General features: G+C 38.0%; 1 long non-coding RNA gene across 1 annotated transcript in view; it reads left to right on the top strand.

Annotated features, from left to right (window-relative positions):
* Positions 1 to 1,294: 1,294 nt before the first annotated feature.
* LOC137034888 (uncharacterized) overlaps positions 1,295 to 19,105 on the top strand; it is a 39,366-nt gene continuing 21,555 nt past the window's right edge. Inside the window, exons 1-2 of the long non-coding RNA XR_010897003.1 lie at positions 1,295 to 1,530; positions 13,917 to 13,962. This is a non-coding gene — a long non-coding RNA (uncharacterized lncRNA). The remainder of the gene's footprint in view (positions 1,531 to 13,916; positions 13,963 to 19,105) is intronic.

The following is a 19,105-nucleotide window of genomic DNA, read 5'->3' as shown; positions in this document are numbered from 1 at the left end:
GTTGTATTTATTTGTGCTATTGCTTGTAATTTGAGAATTGTGAAATTTCACTGGGATCTAAAATGTTGGTATCGTAAGGTTACCGAATCAATAACTTGTAATCAATGACTTAGTACCAATTTAAGTACCTGTAGGCTATTTTTGACTTTCTATATAGTAATATAGTGGTGGCAATTTAAAGAGGCAACATTTTTGCGATGGTCTCTTGGGCTGAGCCCCCTTGAAAATCAAATCCTAGAACCACCCCTGGTTTGTATCATAGACCTCATTGGCTGCCCGTGAACAATGTCTACTTTGACCCACCCTCAAACACTGTAGTTGAGGAAGAGTTTGGTTCACGTTGTCAACATGTTGAAAAGTTCATGTTGTTTTATGCACTACGAAAGTTTACTATGCATGCACTTCCAAAGGATGAGATTGATATGGTAAAACCGACACCATCGTTACTGTTTGTATCACCGTGTACAAGTGCTGAGGAAGCCTCTGGATCTTAAATTCAGATATGTTAATGGCTGTTTCATTTCATTTCAGTTCACCAACCACAACCGACTGGGCCATTGGACCTAATAGAGCAGAGTAGGCTATCAGAAAGGAGGGGTTTAGAGAGATCGAATCCTTTAATGAACTGTTTCAGATACTGTCAGAAATGAGTTGATGCTGCAATGTAGAAAATTAAAGTGTGACCTTTTAAACCTATTAAAGGAGACCTCCAAAACAAAGTTAGGGACATTTAAAATAGCTAAGATGCACTTTAATGGTAAGTTTTATGCTATTTTCACACTGTTTTATGTCTGTCAATTGCACCTTAAAAGAAAACAAACATGTAATAGACAAATAAATATATGCAGAAGCATCATGCCCCATGCACGTTAATTGAAAGCTGTAGCCTACTGTTATACTAAACTAGAACTACTAAGTTGTTAAAAAGTGTTTTATTTCTTCTTTTTCCCCCATGTTTTTACTTGCCAATAGCACTAAGTAAGCCATGACTTCCATTGGTCCTTTCTCAAAAAAACTGAACAAAAAACATACTGAATGCTCACATAACTCCACACGCTGTGGGGATGCAAACGCAATACAGTGCAAACAGTAAATTTTAATTCTTCCTCTCTCACACACACGCACACGCGCTGCATTTGCAGTGGACTTTGGACTGTACCAGATGGCTTCTGCTCTGCTACAGGACTGAGTCTCTGAGAGGGGAGGGCAGGAGAGCGGAGCAGAGGAGGGTGGGGGGTGGAAGAGTATGCAGAAAAGTGGCAGTGGTCTTTTCACTGAGCGTTTGTGTCTGGAGCGTTCACTAGCTTCTACCACTCTCTCTCTCTCTCTTTCTCTCTCTCTCTCTCTCTCTCTCTCGCTCTTATTGTTGCTCAGGGTGGAGGTTGAAACTGGATTTAACTGACTCCTAAAGGAAAGAAAGTAAAGTGAAATAGACTCGCAGAGCAGTATGTTGTACATGTTTTTCAGATATTGAAAAAGACATTGAATTTTTCAGACATTGAACGGATGGCTGAAGTTGTGGAGTAGTGGGTAAGTAGATTTCTGGAGTCTGGCTGAGTGCCGTGTGTGAGTGTGTTTGTGAGGTTAAGTTTGGATACCATGAGCATGTTTTTCTCAGTACAGTTTTTCACTTCTTGGCAATGGGAGGGTCTAAAGTTAGCACACAGGTTTTCTTCATCTAAACACATGGCGATTTAAATGTCAAAAATGTAACTTTGGGAAGCATATGATCAGTTTACAAGGGTAAAAAGACTATATTTGTGCAGACAAGAATGTTTGATTTGCATGTACATACTTGATAAAAGTACTGTTGACATTATGTCTACTCTATAAAATCCATAAAAGTGAGATCTGTTGGGATCTGTGTGCATGTGCTGTATGTGAGTTATGCTTATATACTGAATATAATGAATATCATACGAGTCTGTATGCATGCATGCGTGTGTGTGTGTGTGTCGTATACTCATCCGGAGTGTTCGTGTGTGTGTTGTAGATGTAGTGTATTAATCCTAACGGAGGGGCTGCTCACTGCTGCAGTGTATGATGGACTCAGCTGTCGTCTTTTTCCTCGTCTGTCTCGTCTGTGTCTCCTTTGTTCAGACGTCCAGACATCTACTGCATCCAGAATTAGAGACTCTCTCTCTTCCTCTCCCTAGTGTTTTGAGGGGGCACATACAGATTCATAGTTTCAGACGGCTTCAAAGCAGTTCTTCACAGCTGTCTGCATATGCTGCCGACTGATTGATAAGCCAAGAGATGCAAGAAAAAGCTCTGATTTGTTCTTATCGCTCTGTAATCCATACAATCGCTCATCAGTTACTTGCTAAAGGGCTTTGAATTGTTTATGCTTATGCTGCATTAGCAATGTGCGCACAGCCTGGAAAAGTTGTCGGGTAACTTTCTGCACAAGCTTACGTACGGGTTCAGGGGTGGTTGGGTGGTAATCTGCACAAGAGTTTGAAAATATACAACATGTTCAAAAGGATATCCTGAGGGGAAACCGCCTAAAATAGCCATACTTTTTGAACTTCATTTCAATCTCTTGTCGCAAGTTTTGTGCTTATGGAGAACGAAAGAATATGTGGCAGAGAAACTGATAAGCGACAGAAAGAAAACAGAGTGAACGAGCAGAAAGGGAGGTAGAGATACAGACTGAGAATGTGGGAGAGAAAAGGGCTTACTAGGAAGAGAGACACATGCAGTCTTTGCATGCCGTGCATTCTTAGTGGCTGACCCCTATGGAAAATAACAACAGGCACATGTGAAGGTCATTCAGTCATCATCATCCTCTCATACTGTCCACTTGCACACACACACACCACTGGTCACAGAGTGGACTTTCAACACTTGTTTCGCTCACAAGCCTGTCTCTTAGCACTTGATGAAAACTCCAACTTCAAGTCTTCATTGCTTGATTCTGTTACACTAAAAGAGAATGAGAAAAGTGGACCAAAATCAAACAGAGGAGGCATATGTGATTAAAAAGTGTTTCTTGCTGTGTCTGATTCAGTCAGATTTCCTCCCTTTCCTCCTCTTTTTAGTTCTCATGTTTTTGCTCTGCTGGCTCAGCTGGCTCATACCAAGGAGCGAGAGGTCACAGTGACTCCCATTGTTTTTGTGAAAGGAGACGATGAGGTCATGAGAGACTTTGGTCCTTCAGAGGTCAAAGTTCAGATTACGGGCAAGCTGTGTTCTTGGTTGGATGCTGTTTTTGTAGTGGCTGAACTGAATAAGATGATGACTGGAGAACCCATCAGATTACATTATAATAACTGGTTTTTTTTTTTGCAGATCTGAGTTTGTTAGAAGATGTGAATGAACTAAATGTTCTAAATTTTTCTAGATTGATGATGGTGTTTTTTTAGATGTTGTAGAAAGAGTTTTTTTATTTGTTTTGGTAAATACTCTCCTCCCCTCCTTACCTTTGCTCTACTTCCTGCGCTGTTGCGTAATGTCTGAAGATTTCACACTCTGCTTTGTAAAAAATAAATTATTTAAAGCACAGTGTTCATATATAATTAATGAGAAACTGTCTAAGGTGCATATGAACTATTGCTATTTGAAAAGCACCACGTGATGCTGAGGTGTATGAACCCAGTTATATCAATATCAAATTTTTTCAAATTGTGTCAGAAAATTGAGGTCTGATCATTTCATGGCACTAGCGTTCATTTAGTTAAGTTATTTTAATTTTACATTTCAGGCTTTGTGAGGTGAATTGGAAGCACTGCTGGGTTCACAACAAGATTTCAAAATAGTTGTTGATAGAGTGTAACTTGACCTCAGCCAATGGCGTCGCTCAGAACTGCTTTAATCCCTCCCACATGTAAACAATGGCATGTTGCCCAGAGCAACTGCCAAAACCGCCATGCCTCAAATTAACTAACCGAAAGTGCCTTTTCCAACCTCTCTCTCTTGCCCATATTATATTACTCTTTTTCTGCTTTCTTTCTGTTGTCAGTTCATAGGAAGGGAGAGAGAAAAGAGTTGCACCTGTAGTCAGTGCGCTTTTGTGTGGGCACTTGTATTCCCATTTGTATTGTATTTTATAATACAATTTTTTTTTATTAGCTCAATTGAATGATGTTATCCACTTTTTAATCCATCCAGAGTCTTTATTCATAGCATGTTTAGTAGTATAAAAGTAAAATTAAGCTATATTATTATCTTGCTAATACCAGTAAAAATGTTTAATTGCCTACAGTATCATAATTACGTTTATCACTTGTGGGCTCATCTACTTATTTGTTGGGATACAAAGCAGCACTTCACTTGTGGTTGCCTTAATGAAGAAAAAAGTGCAAGCATCATATTGCTCAATCCATAATTAGCAAGTGCTTTGCATTTTGCTTGCTAAAGTCAGAAGAGAAGAATGTGCCGACTGAAGCTCTCGACTATCAGCACATGTAAAGTTGACTGTCCTGTGCATTAAATTCAGTTCTCAGCTTATAAATGCAAAGGAGCATATGAGATTGTTTGAGCTAGATTAAGTCTGACAGTCTGTATTTAAATTTAGTGTCTGGCAACTAGAAGCAATGTTGAAAATACATTGAGTACTAGGCCTATATCTGGTTTTCGATTTGCCATTATGACAGATCACAGATGTTTTTAGTATCTATATGGTCAGAACATACAGCTCAAAAGTGTGGGGTTGTAAGATTTTTTTTTTTGTATGTTTTTGAAAGAAGTCTCTTATTTGATCAAGTATATAAAATATATAAAATATATATAAAAAATATATATAAAATATAATATAAATATATAAATAATATAATAAATATAAATAAATATATATAAAAACACTAATATTGTGGAATTTAAAATAAATTTAAATAACTAGGTCTGCCATCGACTAAAGATTTTTCTTGTTGACTAGTAATCATTAATTTAAGCGATTAGTCGATTAATCACACTTGTATATTAATAAGCCATATAAAGCATAATAATGAGCCTTTAATTGCCTATATATAATACATAGCCTAATCATAGCACAAGCACACACATAAAGCTTGCCACAGCACACCGGCAAAAGTAATGATTGTTGTGAAAAAACAGCAAGGAATCTGTCTAAACAGTTTAATAATTTATTGATAATGTTTTCTGTTTTCAACTGCAGAAATTAAGTCAACGATGCTGACTCGTAATCTCCGTAGTAGTGCACGTTTCGTACAGATTACACAATTTGAGAATATTTTTTTTCCACTTTAATTCATTGACAATCGTTTGACATTTCAAGCTTTCTATACATGACTATTTCTCATGTCTGTGAGGCAAGTATACACAAAGTTTTAGTTTATTTTTTTGACCTGCTCAAGTTCACAGAAAACCAGACGGCAGAAAGCGCATCCTGTTTGTTTTCTTTATTTTACAACGGCAGAACGTTTTCTTGTTAATGAGTTTACACAAATAAAAATAGACCCTTTACCGTTTCGAATGTTGTATTTGTATGACCAAAAATGTATTTTGAATTCTTTCCGCTGTTATCAAGAAAAAAATGCAAGTGATGGCACCGGCACCTCCATGTCTTGCAGTAATCGCGATATACTTCAGCTTCCACACTCCGCACAAACACATGGATGTGCGGCTAATAATAGTAAATATTTATCCAGGTTAAAGCACAGCCATGTAAAGTTGCTACTACTTGCATGTCTATGGATTATACGAACGTTTGGATTTCCTGCCTGACATAATGTACCACGAGGACCCGCCATTAACGATCTGTTCCTCACGGACTGCGTGACTTCGCCACAAGCTTTTTTTTTTCATCTACGACTAATAAAATTTTTAGTCGACTGAGCCTCTTCTAGTCAACTAACGAGTAGTTGAATATTCGGGGACAGCCCTATAAATAACTTTCTATTTCAATATTCATTCTAATATGCTGATTTGAAGCTCAAGAATTTCTTTTTATTGTTAATGTTGAGATCAGTTGTTCTGCATAATATTTTTGTAGAAACGTGCTTTTTCAGGATTCTTTGAATATATAAATATAAAAGTCTTTACATTTCTGATCAATTCAACCTTGTTTAATAAAAGTGTTCTCTTTAATAAAAAGAAGAAAAGGGGCAAAATCTTAACTTTTGAATGGTTGTGTGTCTTATTAGTAGTCTTAATCTAAGATAGTATACTTAACAAAACTTAAAGTGACTCAAAATATTAAGTACCATATACCACAAGAACAGAATGTACAATATATTGCATGAGGAACTCTTCAGAGATCTCTCCACACTCTCTTTCATTTGACGCACTAAACAGATGTAGACTTTGTGACCTCATTATAATTGGCCAAACACAAACATTAATGATGCAAGTAGCTGACAGATTTAAGAGCTGTAAGATCAAGAGGAGAATTCAGAAGAAAACAGGACAGATAAACAGAAAGAGAGACTTCTGACACAGTTAGTCGTGTGGTAGATGAAGAAAGAGAGTCTGAGACAGAGATGCCTTGGGCTAAGTCTGACCCAGCTGTGTAAAAATACCATCTATTTTTTCATACACTCTCGTCTACTAAAGATACTGTTTATCTCCCTGTGCCTCCAACCAAAACAGGGACACAACTCTCCATCCAGAAATAGATCAGAAGTAGTGTGCTGTAAATTACACTATAGAGTCCTGACAGTGTTCTTTTAGCTTTGGTTTTTTTTTATTTATTAGATTATATGAGTATTGAGAGGAAGGCTGCTGCTATGGTGACGAAAAAGATTTTCTCTTACTACAATTATTCTAGATTTTATGGTTGTGAATGGTTCTACAGAGATTAGAATAGTGCATCTACATGCATCCCAGAATAGTCTAAAGAATGACAGGAAGTGGGTTGCCACGGTTGCAGGGGTCAGGCAGGTCAACTGTATGTGTGACTGGAGACTGGAGGAACAGAATTTGAGCAGCTTATAATGGTACATGCACACAGCTTCTTGGGGACATTTGACAAATGGTGTGACAAGAACACACAGTTCTTCACTACTCCTTTGCTCAGGCATGTTTATATTTATGGTTGTGCATTATAAGCTTTAGTGATGCAAATTAGCACATATGTAAATACAGTCTGACAGTCAGGCAAATGAGTATTTTGTATTGTAAAACGTTTCCCTTTTGCTATGTGTTTGTGTTTTTAGTTTTTGTTTTTCAATACCTAATGACAGCAATTCAGAGAAACATCAAGAGATTGTTTCTTCATAGCTCAGGAAACCTTTCTGTAATATATTGGTATCATATATGCGTTACTGGAAAATGCTAATTTCCGCTATTTTTACATTATGATTAGCTATGCTGTCATCTAAATGTTCTTAAATTTCTAAAAAAAAAAAGAAAAAAAAAACAATATTTTACACTGTGCATTGATGTTTTGGTGCCTAAATGAACTTGTTGCTTTAAAAATTATTGATTGTAGTTTTTAGTGTTTAATTTATAATTCAGACAAAACAGATTTTTGTCCTTCACAATTATTGACCACAATTTTAATGTGTGCTAAATATTTTATTAAAGCTTCAGTTTTGTCTTAGATGTTTCTACTGAAAGATTGAAAGATAATTGAAATCACTGACTTTTAATGTTTTGACAAATCTTTGCAGGGTGTGACCATCTTCTGAAATTTATGAGATACTACTAGGGTTTTTTTTTCTCGGGAGAAAAGAAGCAAAGAAGCAGCAAGCTTAAGCAAACAAAATTGCTTTCAATTTAATCTTAATGCTGTCTGGTAGAAACAACTATAATATTCTTATATACATGTTAAAGAGATCTAATTTATTTATTTTTCTTTCCTATGAGAACCACACAGATAGCAGTGAAACGATTTGGAAATAGCACACTCCTAGTTTTCTTCCAGCTTCCTGGAGCACTGCTTTAGGGAGGTGCCATAGAACACGTTCCAGTCGTTCTTCTGTGTAGTAAATCCAACCACTGAGAGAAATCACATTCCAGTGTTAATTCATGGATTAATTTTGGTAAAGTAAATGATCTCTGAAACGTCAGAGCACAGCGTAATGGTTTTCAGAAACATCTGTTTATGAATTCTTGCCTAAGTCCTTCGTGTTCCCTTTGTCATGCAGCTGAAAGGGTTTATTTTGCAGATATGAAACGTTCTCCTTGTCTTTCTTCACTTTATCCAGCAGAAATGTCTCAAAACATCGTTAGACTTTGAGCATTTCTTAGCAAAACATGAGTGCTTCTCTGTGTACATTACACATGACAGAATGAGACTGTGTTTGAAAGTCAGCCAATGCAGTTGAAGAAAGCTAAGTGGCCGCTGTGTTTATTATACTTTCATATGTTGAAGTCCAGAGAAGCATGTGGTAAGTCATGTAGCTGTACACACACAAAACACACACTGTACTCAACCGTTAGTCAACATGAAGTGCTTTTCACAACACTTTACTTCTATAATGTACGTCATTATACAAGTAACAGGAATTCATGTTGATGTTAACAGTTCAGTACAGTGTGTATGACTTTTTGTCCATTGGGATGATAAAATGTGCGCGTTACAGACCAGAATAAATGTTTGCGAAAACAATTACTTCGCAGCTATTTTTCTGTTTGTTAACATTATCCAATAGCTTGCAAGGACTTAGTGACGTCAGCAGAAAGGGAAATTTGTTCTAGAAAGACTGTTTTTTTTCTTTTGAATAATATGTTCTGATAAATCATTCATAATAAGACCAGGAGCATACATTTAAAAACTAAATAGAATACATTTTGATTGACTTTAAATGCTATTCTGGCCATATTTAGACCTCTCTGGTTGAAGAGACATCTTGAATAGCTTCTTTCTCAAAAGGCTTCCTATTTTCAGTCAGAAAATATGACAAAATGTGAGACTGGAAACCCAACCCCCCTTAAGACATCCATTTCAGTGGTAACTGAGAAGCCAGAATACCAGTAACAATGAAAGAGCTGTGGGTTCTCATGAAAAGGTAGATGACTGAGGTGTCCGTTCTCAAGCCAGAAAGAGAAAGACCAGGTCTGGAATGTAGCTTGACAGGCAACATGTATGTTGATACAGTTTCAGGACATCTGGCCACAGTCCAAACAAGGATTTGTTGAGCAACACTTTGAGGGATGTTTTTCTTCATTCTTCTTTTTTTCACCGTTCACTGGACATCTAGAGCCACAGAATGTCTCTTATTTGACCAAAAGATATTGTAGAGTACAAACAGTGTCTAGGACTGTTTTGCTTTAGAACTGTATTTTAGTTCTAAATTCAAACCTAGTCCATTTTCAGCACGATCATTGTTGTATGTATAATGGACATATGATTTCACCCTAATGGACAGAAATTATGTTTTTACTAGCGCAATAATTAGCAGGGGGTCCGTGTTTTCCCTGCATTTGTCTGCCGCTCAGGAAAGGAAGGAGCCAAACGTGCACATGTGTGTGTGTGTGTGTGTGTGTGTGTGCTGGCAGTGTCACATGGAGAAGGCATGTGTGTTTCCTCCCAGAGAGGCCTCCGCTGAGCGTATGTGTAAGCATGTATATGAATGAACTTGATGCACTGCAGCAGTTTCCAGGGTCACAGGGTGCAGCGTTTTCAGAGCAGTACTGTATGTTTACAGTGTTCACGCACATACATTCAGAGACATACATTAACATGCTCACCTACCCAGAGAGGCCTCTTAGGGTGGAAACCAAGTTTGTTCTCTCTAAAAATCCATGGCTGTTTTGTGCAATTTTGATTCTTTGTGTTGTCCAATTAAAAGAATATTCTGGGTTCAATACAAGTTAATCTCAATCACAGTGTTTGTTGCATAATGTTGATTACCACAAAAAATTATTTGAACTTTTTTACATTACACTTTTACATTTAGACACTTACAATTGAAGTAAATGGGACCAATGTTTGAGGTTTTAAAGGTGCAGTAAGCAATTTCTGAGAAGCGCTGTTGAAAGTGGATCAGAGAGAGTACCAAAACACACTTAAACCATTCAGCAGTAAAGGGGCATATACATTCATTAGGGAGGTGCCTGTGTTGCATATTTGTGGATTTGGAGGCGGAGCTATCAAGATAGAGGTGTGATCATTTTGGGTACGGGCGTGTTTGTTTTGGTGATTTCAAATATCAACAGCGTTTCTTAGAAATCACTTACTGCACCTTTAAAAGCAAAAAAAAGTGATGCTTAATTTAATAAAAGCAATTCTTTAGTTAAAACTTGTGTATTATTTGAGCTGTAAAGTTGTTGTGTTTACGGTTTTAGGCGTAATGACAATGAAGTTGGATTTTTTTCATTTTCAAACTGAAATTATGTTAACACACATTGTTTACATCTTGTGATTATGCTATTGAAACAGTAAACAAATTGAAAATATGCCCAATCGAAACCCAATTTCGCATAAACTCCCATATATCTCAAAAAGGTTGTGTGTTTTTTCAGGCAGTTCGAAAAAGGAATATTTTGCAAAACTTTAATGGAAACAGTTTTTTTCCGCATTTACAGGTCACCTGGTGTACGTAAAAGTCGATCATTCTTTAAAGATGGTGCGGTATGTTTGGACAGAAGATGTTTTTTTGCCATTAATTGTTGTATAACACGCCTAAGTCTCCTTCTATTAAAAATAATAGCTAGTGCAGTGGCTGCGATATACTTAAACCTACGAACATCCGTTGCCATGATTTTTAGAATGATTTTCCACAAAAATTACTGTTTACTTGCATAACATTAGTTAACAGAAACACTGTCATTTTGCAATAGTTTAATAGTAATAATTTAGCAAATCTTTAATGGAAACCCAGCTAGTGAGTATTTAAGGTGGAAATTAATTTCTATGGTAATCAACATTATCCCACAAGTTATGTCAACTGCGCTTAACTTGTACAGAATATTCCTTTAAACCTACCTGTAACGAGCATTTTCTAATCTAGTAAAGCCAAAAATAGGTGGATCGAACAGATGGAAAAAGTTAAAGTAAAATTCAAGTAAAATTGTCAAGTATATGTAAATCTGAACAATTTTGAACCTCTTTGAGCTGATTTGAAACAACTAAAATCTAACTGAATTTTGCATAGTTTTCTAAAAATGAGTGGAGAAAAAACAACAACAAACTTTATAAAAGATAAATTACATGAAAGTCTGAGGCCAAAGAGAAAAAGAAAGGACAACTACAGGCAAAATTGAGACAGACATTTTGACTGTAGTGAAATACAGAAACAGTCAGACTGTCAAAGGCTCTATTGTCTTTACTTTGCTCTGGGCTCAAGACATCCGCATAGTTGTACCTCTCCATGGGGCCTTTGCACAGCTGTGTGTGTGCATGCACGGGCGTTCTCTTACGCAGTATAGGTTACAGTGTAACTGTGTCAGTGTTTTCTCTAGGAAGAGTGTTTGTCTTACAGGCCACTGGAGAGGCCCTTTTGTTTAACTTGGTGAAGAGGATCATCCTCAAAGCAAAGGCCCTCAACAGTACTGTACGCTTACACTGAGGTGTAGTCAGTGTATGTGCTTGTAGAGTATGTGTGTGTGCGTGCGTGCGCGAATGTCACTGTGTCTCTGCAAGTTTGTTTAGTGCCTACGCTCCAAGGATACAGCAAGCGGTGGCCCCGCTTAGTTATTACAGTTATTAGCTGTGTTTACATTCAAGTTGTGAAATTAATTTAGGTGAGAAAAAGGAATGTTCCAAAAACCGTTTGCAAATAAAAATCGTGACATTTCCAACCCCATGCTCAAGAGAACAAAATCATCACTGTGGAAATTGGCTACTTTCTCTCAGAACTGTTTGGCAAACATTTTGTGGACTGGCTTTGGCTCCCACATTTTAAATGACCAGAGAAACATCTTTTCCTTTTGTTCTCTGAGCAATTTAATTTAGTTATACAAACTTGTTGCCGCAAAGCACGTGTCTTCTGTGATGCTTATTTAGGAATTTATTCTGTAAATGTGTTGAAATCGTGGTTAATATGCATGTCTTCTTACTGAAAAATACTTTAACCACCTGAAGCAAACATATTTATTTTATGTACTTTTTTGGAAATTTTAAATGCATTTTGCATTTTGGTGTTTCCAATGTAGAGTCCCTAATGTAGAGTCCCTAAATTCACAAAAGCACATGGAAACCAGACCGATGTATTTTCCCCCAGTTTCTTGTCCCAGCTTTTTAAAATTTGCTTATGCTAAATGTGGATTCCATGAAGATTTTTTTTTAGTTGTTTCTCACCAAAAGACCAAAAAACTCCACTATTGTATGAACTTTTATTTTATTTGCATCTTGATAATTCTAAACAGTATTTTTATGTAATGTGTAGTCCCATCATTTACAAAAACATATGAAAACAAATAAACATTTGTTCCATTTTATGCTAAATGAGGAACCATGAAGAGTTTTTCATTGTTGTTTCTCCTGAAAAACTGTCCTATACTTGCTTGTTTTCCTGTAAAGGACTTGATCATACATCAGTATCCAAAAGCTTCTTTTATTTCTCAATGTTATAATCATTCTCAGCTCCCAGTGACAAGGGCCACATGTTCAATAGCACTGAACCTGAAGACCTCAGATCTGTGGTCATAGTTCAGAATTCTGTTTAAGGGGTGTCTGTAAAACAATACTGCCCTCTTCTGGGAAGAGAGAAGCGAAAAGGCCAGAATAAGGCCAGCAACAGATCAGAGACGCTAAGAGGAATAGAAAGCTTTGCAGCAGATGTGCTCTTATAATAGCCCCTAATGGAAGTGAAACACCAAACCAAAATAGTGAAATCCAAAATGGTTAAATCCATCTTCAGGAAAGTAACACAAAATTGAGATTATCCCCACCCTCTTCTGCACACTAGCTTGGCTTGTAGGCAATTTTTGATGGCCTCTTTTTAATCTGTCATTGAACTTTTGATTGTTTTAGGAAACAAAAAAACTAAATGTAGCTTGTGAATTAGTCACACTACAGTTGAATGACAGACTAAGACACAGACATTCACAATTTGCACAGTGTCTCACAGTCACAAACACACACACACTTTACTCATGTGCATTGGTAGAAATGGAGCTGTCTGGTGCCATGGCAACCAATGCGGATATCCACCCCAATTCCCACCCCCTTCCTCATCAGAAAGAGAGAGAGAGCGATAGAACGTTAATTAAAATGGAAGCAGGGAATAACCGGAGAGTGAGGAAAGAGAAAGTGGGGTGGGGGGGGGGAGAAAAGCATAGCTTCTACAAGATAAAAGGTTAGACTTTGCCTACAATGCAAATAAAAAGGAAATGAGACAAATCCGGATTTCGATTCTGTATGTGAGAAGTTGAATGAAGTACGTGAAATGAAGTCCGACATAATTAAACGGGTTTTTCACAAATTTGACACAATGCCAAATAATGAAAAACTGTAATTTGCAAGTAGGGAAATATATTACCTACATTATATATATATTTTTTCTTTTATATTCTTTCATTTTAATAATGATTGCCTTACCCACTTTTGCTTTGGCAATAAAAATGTGTAAATATTTGTCATGCAGTGAAGCACAAGGAAAAACTGAAACATTAAGACACACACACACACACACACACACACACACACACACACACACACACACACACACACACACACACACACACACACACACACACACACACACACACACACACACACAGACAGGAAAAGCACCAACATGAGCTAAACAGGGCGCCAGGCCGGGGCATCTGAGGACAACGTGGGAGGGAGGAAAGCAGAGGGGAGGGACTAAGGTAGGTTTAGAACAGGAGAAAAGAATAATTCCAGAGTACACAGAGAAATAAATGAAGGGATCAAGATAGATTGTGGCAGAGTGAGAGATGGGGGGTAGAGTAAAGATCATGACATGTCTACGTCAGCCGAAGGCATTGAGTTCAGACATGAACCGCAGTGTCTGTTTCTGAGACACTTCTGAGAACATTTCTTTAAAGATGTAACTATAATATTCTTTCACTAAACTGGGGTATTTTTTGTATGTCCCTTACAGATGAACCTGCAAATTCAACATGGAATTGAATATTTCCCACATAGAGGTAAGATCAATGTTATATGCCCCTTGATATGCATGGTTGCAGTACTGTAGAGAACCTAGAGGTGGCAGACTGTCACTCCAGTGTCCTGTTAGAGCTGTCTGTTCAACTGTCTTCAAAACATGACCCAGCAGAACAGTGTTATAATAAGGGAGTGGTTGGTGGCACCGCCCCTCTGTAGTCACAATTCATGAGTCAACCAGATATCATCATCATAATTTGAGTAGAAGAACAGCGGTTGTGCATGAGTCCCCTGTGTAATCCTATAGTTGGAAAGGTATTCCACATACATACTACACTCTACTCTCCATCTCTTACAGTCTATGTGGACAGCACGAACGTGCATTCAGTCACTGTACAGGTGGAAAAACACCTGAGAGTAAAAAATTAAAAGGTAATTGTTGGAATGTAAGTCATAGTCACATAGCAAGGTACAAAGTCACATTGTGAGATTGTGTTACATAACACAAAATGCAATGTGACAATATGTCTCCTAATTGTGACTTTCTTTCTCTGGAGATTTTTATTATCCCACAAAGTTGCAATTGTGAGATAAAAAGTCAAATGACGTCACATAGCGAGAGTCACATTGCGATAAAGTTGCATTAATGAAAAACATAAGATACAAAGTCATATTGTGTTGCAATTATTATGAAAGTTGCAATTGCGACATTGATAAAAAAAAAAAAAATTAAAATTGGGAGAAATAAAGATACATTGTGAAATGCTATGAGAAACAAAGTTGCAACTGTGAGATATAAAGTCACAGTTTGGAAGAAATAAAGTTGCCATTGTGAGATGTACAGTAGAAAAAGTGAGAAATAGAGTTGCAGTTGTAAAATGTAGTCACATTTTGAAATAAAAAGTCAGAATTATGAGAATAAAGTTGCAATTTACTCTGAGACGGAAACGGGCATCCAATAAATAAAGAGGCATTTATAAAACTGCAAGAGTATTTGCTTTCTGAAACCACAGTAATCGTGTCAGGATTCGGCACATCTGTGCATGAAGCAAGAGAAAGAAAACATGACTCAGCAGTCTCCTGGCACCCTCTTAGAGCCCATCTTTGTTGTGGGATAGCTGCCCATGGATGTGCCCGATCAAATAAACCTTAATCTCTAAAGGCCTCCAGGCCAAACAGGCCGGTCCGGCTCCATCCAGTCCTATCCAGGCAGGCCGCCAGTCTGCCTGGGCCTCGCTTGCGAAGTCATGCCCACTGCGCCCTCCCTGCAGCGGGTACGGTAGTGAGGGGAATGTCCCCCGCCCTCCCTCTTTCTCTCGCCCAGGCCTGTTCGAGATAGCCAATGGTATAACCAACTCGGACAAAGTTAAAATGGTTCGAGACAAGCTTTCATCCAATCAGAGCGCACTGCAGTAGAGCAAGCAGGTGGGTGGGGGGTGGAAAGGAGAGAGACAAGGCGAAAGACAAAGGAAGCGGAAGATGGAGGGATTGACTTGGCACAAGGCAGAAAAATAGAAATCGAGATAGAGGAGAAAAGAACATGTTGTTTGTCGGAGAGGAAGCAACGAGTATCGATTGCTGCTGGACTTATTGATCGTTCTCAAACTCTGTTTGTCCAGAACAATTACAGTGTCATTTTTCTTCACATGTGCACACACCCAGATGTGGTGCGGATTTTGTAACATTTGTGCAATTTTGTAACAACCTTTGTAACTGCCTGTGTTCTTTGAATAGTAACACCTACATTGTGAATTCTAGACCTCAGGGCAGGAGATAGACACACTCCATGCGTCTTCCTGCCAAGATTCGCCAAGTTCACTCACCAGTGAGAAATTGGTTAGTGTAGCAGACTGACTCCTCCGCCTCATATCGCTCATCCTTTTCCAGCCATCAATAGACAGATGACCCAGGCGAAGCAGAGGTGATGGAGGAATGGGCAGAGAGCAGAGCTCCCACACACACTGAGAGTCTGTCTGTTTCCATAGATAAAGGGAAGAGAGGTGATTGAATGAGTTCAGCTGCATTGCTTTGCATTCTGCTTTTGGACTGCAGAATCCTTCTGTCTGTTCATCTCTCCATCTTCTCATCTTCTGTCTTCCTTCCATTTCCTGACCATTGTTTTATCTCTTCAAGAGTCCTCTCAGACACCACACACACACAACACATAAAGGAACATGGACTTAAAATACACAAACATCTAGTGGGGCAACATTATCTAAAGAAGAAGGTCAGATTCATTTTTTTTTCACAAATAAACTTGATTAAAAATTACAGAGCAAATTAAATTTTCAGGAAAACACAGTGGAAAATTGCACTTTTTGCTTGTCACTGGGGAAGAACCCTCAAGGGTATACACCTGGTGCATATTGGTACCATACTATAATTGCACCATTTAAAATTGTATAAAATATATTTTAACATGACAAGCTGTTGCACCCCTAAAGGTACGTTTTTGTTGTTGTTGTTGTTGTTGTTGTTGTTTGTTTTGTTTTTTGTTAGTGTTCCTTTATTTTTAACTAACTCTGGGGTCCTCTGAGAAAAGCAATCTTACCCAAATAGTAATTAATATATAATCAAGGTTCAAGGTACTGTTTATAGTCTCCCATGGGAGAAATTAGTTTTGAATGAGAGAACTGCTGCAACATTAACCAACAAAACATACATACTACAGACATTAACACACCATCACACTTTATGAAAACTTCCTAAAAAAAAAAAAAACATAAATTACTTGAAAATCATGACAATTGCATGTAAAATACAAGCAGTTGATAGTACCTACAATTATCTCAGCAGCCCCTACTAGTATCCCTCTCCTGCTGGAATTGCTCATTGATCAATTTGACTGACAAAGTATTTATATTGATTGTACACAGAGATGGAAACTCGAGTCTGCGACTTTAAGTCAAGTCGCAAGTTGTTTATTTTTGCGACTCGAGTCTGACTCGTGAACTACTAACTGGAGACTTGACTTGGACTCGTGAACTACTAACCCGACACTTGACTCGAGAGTTGACTTGGACTTCAAGACAGAGACTTGTGAAAAATACAAGTCTTTTGGCATGATATTCCAGATTACGCTCTCCATTTATTACACCACATGATGGCACGAAAAACCACATTTTACTATCCATTCATTCCCGAATATGTGCTGCAGCAGCGAATATCTCAAATCATCTACACACCAAGCCATCGAGCGCGTGATGCATCTGAAGGCACGCAAATTCATCACCCATTAGAAAACTCGTTAAATTAGCAACAAATAATAACAATATAGCCAAGCCTTACCTTGCAATAAACTTTGTCATTTAATTTGAAAAGCAATCAATTAATCTGACGGGAAGCTGTGGTGTTGCACTGCTGCAGAGGCTTGCTTGTGGCCCATTTTCAAGAAGTACATGTCCTTTTCATTTTTTTATTTATTTTTGCCCAAGTATTTGATAATATCCAGATTTACCATGTTAAATTGGATTGGATTGGACGAACATTTCCATAGGCATTTTATGACCCTGTCTGTCCAACTCATTTCCACAGATCAGTTTGCTAAGTCACAGTGCTTTATTATATCACCTTATCACAAACGAGACACACAGATGGAAATGTTGTTCATTGTTTTGTTTACTGTAACGCTTGTCTATACCTAGGTTTTGTTACCGCAGGCACTCACTGGAAGACTGCATTTTCCAGCATTGCTTGAGATCTACAGCAAACTACGGCTACTCATATAGCTCAAAATACACAGCACTTTTTTCCTTGTGGTGGTTCTAAATGGTATAATTTTGTATAAAGTTAGAAAGTAATGATTTGAAATTAAGTAGTATTTTGTGTACTTGATTAGACTATTTTAAAGTAAACGTAATCTGTTTTGATATTTAAATACACTGTTAATTACAATAACAACTAGCTAAAAAAAAATATATTGATAAAAATAGAACAAAGACTTGACTTGAGACTTGACTTGGACCCCAAAGACTTGAGATTTGACTTGGACTTGGACCTCAAAGACTTGAGACTTGACTTGACTTGGACCTCAAAGACTTGAGATTTGACTTGGACTTGGACCTCAAAGACTTGAGACTTGACTTGACTTGGACCTCAAAGACTTGAGACTTGACCTCACGGACTTGTGAACATGACTGATTGTACATGCATAACGGACCTTGAATCTCCTGCCAGGGTTCATCAGCATATACTCAGAATGCAACACATGTGAAGAATCTAATAAAATTTACTGACTTGCTGAATCATGGACTGCTCGAAAATATCTCGTAAGGTGCTGAGTGTGGGTATTCCCACAATCTGAGCTTTCATACATACAAAAGTTTGTGGTCTGTAATATTTTTGTCTATAAATGTGTGTTCCATTGAAATTTCTCATTGCACTGCCTGGTGCACTTTCATAATGGTAAAATGTTGGTGCATACCATGCAATACATACGCAGACTTCATCCTGTCTATGTTAGAGGAGATCTTCACATGCACATGTCATGAAACACTATTAATATCAGTTTACTGTCCATTGTGACCAGCTTCTTTTAAAGGCTTTCTTAGAATCACATGCTTGAATTTGACTGGATGGGTTTATGCAATTTCCGGGAGTCAGGATGCAATAGTTTTTATAAGGCTTGTCAGGAATCAAAGTCATTGTGTTTACCAGGTACTGGGCTCTTATAATGAAGACTTTGGCAAATTCAGTCTTTTTCAATCAAACTTTATAAGGTTCATGGCATCTTTAGGCAGGAACACACCAAGCTGATGCCGATGAACTAGTGGAGACGAAAGCAGACTGCGGGGTTGGCTCACATCGGCAGCGTCTGTGTCCAAAGTTGCCCTGATACACCAAACCAATGCTAGACAGCCGGCGGCCAAGTAGCACGTCAGTTCTGCGCCTGCGTGAGATGAAATGTCTTTCCAAACCAGCAGGTGGCAGTATCTGAACAGCCAATCAGAATGATCAGACGGACCGAGGGGCCGACGAGCTCCGATGCCGATTCAACATTTCGAATCGGCCGAAAAAATGCATATGAGGACCAACTTCAGCCAACGGTGTGGAACACACTGAGAAAACTTAGTCGGCCGATGAACAAAAACTGCCAGACGGCCGACTGTCAGCTTGGTGTGTTCCTGCCTTAACATTTTTCAACAATATTCAGTTTGGTTCATCTACCACTTGGTATCACTTCAA

This window comes from Chanodichthys erythropterus, chromosome 13 (assembly GCF_024489055.1).
Source record: "Chanodichthys erythropterus isolate Z2021 chromosome 13, ASM2448905v1, whole genome shotgun sequence".
Classification (NCBI taxonomy): domain Eukaryota; kingdom Metazoa; phylum Chordata; class Actinopteri; order Cypriniformes; family Xenocyprididae; genus Chanodichthys; species Chanodichthys erythropterus.
The sequence above is the reverse complement of the archived record's forward strand: the minus strand, read 5'-3'. Positions and strand labels throughout refer to the sequence as shown.